The sequence below is a fragment of the Macrobrachium nipponense genome, chromosome 44 (genome assembly GCF_015104395.2).
Source record: "Macrobrachium nipponense isolate FS-2020 chromosome 44, ASM1510439v2, whole genome shotgun sequence".
Lineage (NCBI taxonomy): Eukaryota > Metazoa > Arthropoda > Malacostraca > Decapoda > Palaemonidae > Macrobrachium > Macrobrachium nipponense.
In genome coordinates, this window is record NC_087221.1 from 28,640,795 (window position 1) to 28,647,486 (window position 6,692).

Sequence of the window (6,692 nt, forward strand, 5' to 3'; positions counted from 1 at the left end):
AAAGAGTCCAGTACTCTCATGTTTAGAAAGTTTGTGTATGAACTCGTATTACTTCAGCGACGAGACATCATGAAATCAACAACTGTTTACACATTCCTGATTTCATATGCAATACTCGAGCGATTTCACAACACAAATCGTGCTGTCATTTCTGATTAGTCGGTCTCTTCTATATTTCAGTACTTGTATCTAAATTACCTGAATAACCAGCGTTCTGAATTAAGCCTTACATCAACTTATCTTGGAGAGCCAGCAATCCTAATATAGTCGTAATAAGAATTAACATTCAATTTTATCTGTGAATGGGCATTTGGTTTTGTTTACCACTGAGTTAACTCATAAATAACTATCGTTATCCTTCTTTGGTAGTTTTGTTAACTGTCGCCTTATAAATGACTACTTTACTTTATTTCCTGTACTGGCAATTCTTAAATGAAGCTGTCGAGTACGATATCCATTCCCAGTTTACGTAACTGGTACGCATACGGAATATATTATATTTTAGTAATGGCATCAAGCTCCTAGGAATATCCTCTGTCTTTTGGTGGAATTAAATCCGTGTAGTCTGCTTATACCACTAAAACATGAAGTCTTAATCATCTCAGTTTACTACGAATTCGGTAAATGGGAGTTTAAGCTCTCATACAGAGTACAACGATTTATTAAACTAACAAATTTATCCGCATTTTTTTTTTTATATGGCACTGTGGTTTCGAAATGCTACATCAAATAGTTCTGAAATATAAGGGTAGAATGATATTACAAGATCCCTCACTGTTTATAACATCAATGATTTCTTAGATAGCAACAGCATATTTCCCTTGTTAGCCGTCAAACACATTTCACTAGACAACATTTTGCACTAATGACCACCTGCTCGCTACTGTTATTTTTTTTCCCCCCCTTCCGACGTAATTGTTATTTCTGCCGCTCTGCGAACTGCATAAGCGGATTGTCTCTCTTCACTATAGGGATAATTGGAGGGCTTCAAATATTCGGCTTTGTGGTACAAAATGTTGGTAAAATTGAAGACTCTCCGAATCACAGTGTCATACTCATGAGGACGATTTACGATAATGCATAATATCTCATGCACTGTTTACTTTGATATTCAAGAAAGATTAGGCTATCAATGTAATTCAAACAATATTTCCCTAATTTTTCCATGGTTGATTGCCTCATGTTGATCTCGCGACTGAAATATGTTTTCAAAACAGGCCAACTTTTAAAGAAAATGATTTATGCTTCAAAGGATTTTTGTTTCACTTTTGTTATAGAAAAAATATAAATGTAATTATTTTCTGATGAAACAGTTTTAAAGGACGTAAAACTCGAAAAAAAATGGGGATGTACATACAGGTCTAAAAATATCTCTTTAAACCAAATCTGCCTAAAGTTGGGATTGAGCTCTGATTCCTTTGTAGTGAGTCTTCAGTTATTTCGTAAGGAAAAAGCACAACAACACCCGGTTGTGAGAAAATGTCGGAGCAGATAGGAACCAAAAGAACAATATAGCTTATAGAAAAACAACCACAAGACTTCCAGCACACAGCAAATGAAAACAAGAGTTCAGCAAAGGTCGATGGAAGTGTAGTGGAACTGACAATGAATCCTGACAGCCCAGGTTTAAATAGCCCTCCAACGCAGATACCAAAGTCAACAAGGTGTGATCCGACCTTCAGCTTGCTCGGGACGTATGCAAGACTGTCCCCTCATGCATAACTTGTAAACATTATATTTTCAACTTTCAACGTAAATTCAAACGTTCTAAATTTTCTGTCAGATAGAGCCTTGTTTCACCAACGAAAATTAAAATAAATACTATATTTTATTAGAAATAATTTTTCTGTACTGTTTAACGTGCGCGTTATTCATTTTTTTTGACATTTTCATTCTAACAAATAAATCATAAATATCCTATCCTAAAATTCCTGTATCTTTAAATCAACGCAAAACATTTTTCAGACATTTTTAAGCTCTTCCAAAGACCTTTCCAACAACAACAAAGTAGTTTGTTGGCTGACTCCCCGAGTAAGCGAAAAGGTACCCAACACTTACTACCCTACAGGTAACTCTTAAGAGGGGAAATAGCGGCTGGTACGAAACAAACCCAATCAATCATCAATTACCAATAATAACAGATACTTACTGACGTGCCTCGATTTGAGTCCAACACAACCATTAATAACTTCGCGAGATAAACTACTTCCCTCCTCCAACCCCCGACCAGGGAACCTCACTCAATCCATTGGTCCCCCTCTCCCCCCTATCCACTGCCAAAGGGTCTCCCGATATTCCCTCCAATTCCTTCTATCTTCCATCTCCCCATCTCAAGGCCAGGTAAGCAATAACCTAGAAAGGGCTCTTGCTCATACAGCAACTGGAATCCAAAGATAGATCTACTGCTGCAACGAGTTGTCATCCGAGATTGTTTTATCTTCGCAGATTCACGTATCTTAAAATAGTTGGCTTAAATATAACAATAAAAATACACTCATAATCATTAGCTTTGTCATTAATATACATATATATTTCTGACCTCAAATAGTCTTTGCGCTAGCACACGGCAGGTCGTGATTTTTGGATTTGTAACCCCGCCCCCCCCCCCCCCACACTTAGGTGTGTATAATATTAGATATATATAGATATATATATATATATATATATATATATATATATATATATATATATATATATATATATATATATATATATATATATATATATATATATATATATATATATATATATATATATATTATATATATATATATATATATATATATATATATATATATATATATATATATATATATATATATATATATATATATATATATATATATATATATATATATATATATACATATATATACACAAACCGAGAGACCCGCAAGAGAAATGTCATTATATAGGATTTAACTGATATCTTCAACAATACCCTCAAATAATGAGGCTGTCGACCTTACTTAATATTTAAAGTCCTTTTAATTACTAGGACTTATTATAACATATAAGGAAGGCCTTTGTCATCTATTATATGAAGTCTAAATATCACGAAATGAAAAACATTAGTCCATAAAATCTTACTCTTGATAATTTTCAGTACCGGACAAATTTTCCAAACAAATCTGGACATATCTCTTTCACTTACTTAGATAAATGACATTGCTCAATATGATTCAACTCTATTGGGAAACTATACATAATTAAAACAGTTATTTTGACGGTCATTTGATCCACGATTTCAGATTGAATCACGAATATCATTTTTTAAGAATATTCTTATTGTTAAAAAACCATAATTATATACTAAAATGCATTTCCATGTAGAAAACAAAGACTTTCGAACACCGTTCAGTGTAGACTTTTTCAACGTCTACACTGATGAGGAACACTGTTCAGGTGTTCGAAAGTCTTTGTTTTTTACATAGAAATATATTTTGATAATATATAATTGCGGATCTTTTAACAATTTGTTCTTCACGAGACTGTGAATTTCTTAACAATGTTCTTATTATTTTCTTCAAGGAAAATTGATTAACGTTTTTCAAAGCGTACTTCTCATACTGACTTGTGCTCCTTAAACATACTTAATCACATACTTGACCACAATAACAATTAGTAACGATGAGTAACAGCATCGGGCGGGTCTCCTGCGAGAGTCTCGCGGAGAAAAGCCAGGAGAACGAAAAGCTGCAGGTTTGGTTACGCGTTTGGTGTGTGAAGCAGGCCAGAGAACTTCTCGGAGGGACAACTCAAGAACAACTCGTTCAAACATCATCAAGAAGTTCTCTTTGTCTGTAAAGATAAACATCCTGTTTCGCGGAAGAAGAAGGAGAAGAAGAAGAAGAAGAAGAAGAAGGAGGAGGAGGAGGAGGAGGAGGAGGAGAGGAGGAGGAGGTAGGAGGGAGGAGGAGGGAGGAGGAGGAGGAGGAGGAGGAGGAGGAGGAGGAGGAGTGGGGGAGGAGGCTTCTTGATTAATTGCACACAAACGGAGCTCTTACGACGACTGATGCCTTTCAAGTCTTATACGTTTCCCTTCGTCGTTTCTTCGCGATCGCTATACCTAAAGGTGAAGTCAATAGAAAGTAGTTATTGCATTTTTATAAAAAGACAGTTCTCTCTCTCTCTCTCTCTCTCTCTCTCTCTCTCTCTCTCTCTATGGATGGATAGATGGAAACTAGGACTGAAGAGATACAACACATCTCATTGTGGGAACCTCTTCACATACAAGTGTGACACATGGAATAAACTACCTCCAGAAATTGTAAACAGCAACAGAGTGGAAGAGTTTAAAAGAAAGCCTGCAAAATCGTAAGGACACTGTGAATGAATAGTAAAACCTGCTCCTAGAGATAAGTGAGTACACGATGTCCCCTCGAATGGAGTGTAATAAGTCTTTGAGACGTTCTTATCCTTATAACTCACTCACTCGCTCTCTCTCTCATGGAGAGAGCTTGCAAAATATTACAATAACTTCTACCTGTGTTCTGATATTTGTTGAAAAAAGACATCACTTCAATCTACGCAGAACTTTCTATTCAGCGTAGTACGCAAAACATTCAAAAGTAAAAACTATCAGCCAGATCCAAAAACGCCCACTGATGAATATTCAGTGACAAATTACCTTCTCGCATGCGACAGCTATGTCACCGATTTAATATCTTCACGTTGACTATCCCCTCTTTTATCACATAGATCGTTCTTTCCCGCACAACGGAAACGCTTTTCATCAAAACTCGCCTTGATCCGAAAACAGCGTTTCCGGTTCGCATGACAAGAAACCCTATTCCTTTGTGTTCTTAATTTATGCGACCCATATGAACCTTAACTCAGCCTAAATCCGCTGTGGATTTCATTTACCTAATGCGCCGAATAGCGTATATACTTCCCACCGTCTCTCATTACATTTGTTCGTTAACTGAATTTCCGCATGAACTTTCGTATGATTAAAATGGCGCGTGACTGAACTCGATGCAATCCAGACGAAAATGACTTGCTGGGCCACCCAGTATGGGTTAATGGTTCTCCTAATGGCCTCGCTTCCCCAGGATGGTATTGCTTCTTCTAATAGTTTTACGTTACGGACACTTCTAAAGTAATGGCATCGCTTCTGATGACAGTTTGAAGCTGTCACTATTTTTAGAATATTTCAGTCACCAGCACAAGATAAAATGACAAATTTTAAATCAGTGTGTATTTTTCATAACTAGTAAGCTTGCAGTCTTAACGTACGGGAAAATTCTCCAGCAGGAGTTAGAGAATTTTCCCTCGTTAAGACCAAAGGTTTATTCAGTATACGAACAGCTAATTTCATGAAAATAACGCCCCTTCATACCAGTTTTAAAAACATAGGGTTCATGTCAAGACTAGCGAACCCACTATTTTTAAAGACAATAATATACCACTTTGATTTATATATATATATATATATATATATATATATATATATATATATATATATATATATATATATAATATACAGATATAAATCAAAGTGGTGTAATACTGTATTGAAAAATAGTGGTTTCGCTAATCTTGACATGATCCAAACAAAGCTTACTGAAATTGGAAACTTTATATTCGAAGAGTTATGAGTTTGAAAAGTAATAAATTGAATCGTCATGAAGAATAACAACAACTATAGACATTTCATATCTCGCACCAGTAATTACTGTGACACAGATTTTGAAAAATCGGGAAAAAGTTACGTCAACTCAACATCACAGAACTGTACAAATGTTTGGTTAAATATCATGAAGCCAAATCAGTCACCATTTCATAACACTTAAGGAGTCCTTTAATCTAACTACACCTCTGATCTGAATATTAATAAGACTATCTATACTGTAGTAACACAAAGGAATTTAAGAAGGAAAATTAACCAACAACTTGATGTAGCACAAAACAGAATAAAATGATCTCATAAACGTGCATTCATTTTTCATAAGTTTGTATTAACTTTCATGATGAACTGGCAATGGCCATTTGAATACCAAATTCATTCAATCTGCGTCATTGGATTCGGTATTTTGATGAATGCGAAAGCTATTGTGCGAAATACTTGGTACATGTGCTGTATGTAATTTGCATGCAAGCGTGTCATCCGCTATAATTCTATTCTCAGAAAATTACATTTCTTAATCTCTTTACAGAGACACTGTCGTTTTGTATTTGTGAAGCTCGTTTATAGTACTATTCACGTTGTTCGTCGTCTTTCTCTACCGTAGAAGGGAAAATGGTCGATCATTCACGCGAGTACTACAATTTGCTACACAGGAGAACTAAGTGGTCATTCAGTGACTTGAATCATCTAAGGATTTCCGTAGATTTAAATGATAACGCCTTTTAAAAGGAGTTCATTCTTCTATACAATAAAGACATTCTTACACTAAAGTCTGTAAAAATATCTTCCACGCAAAGCTAATCCGCATGACAAATCCTCTGAGGATTTAAGATTTACTTAGATTTAATTGGTAACGCCTTTTAAAAAAAGTTCATTCTTCTATAGAATCAATAGCTTTTTATACTGATTAAAGTCAGCTTAACTATCTTCCACGCAAGGCTGATCCGAATGAGACTGGTAGTTCCCTTCACTTCTTAGTTAGCGGCAGAGAGAAGCACATTCACTTCTTCAGGAGAATGCTATGTTAGTTTGAAAGAAGCAAAGCCATTAACTATTTAACAAA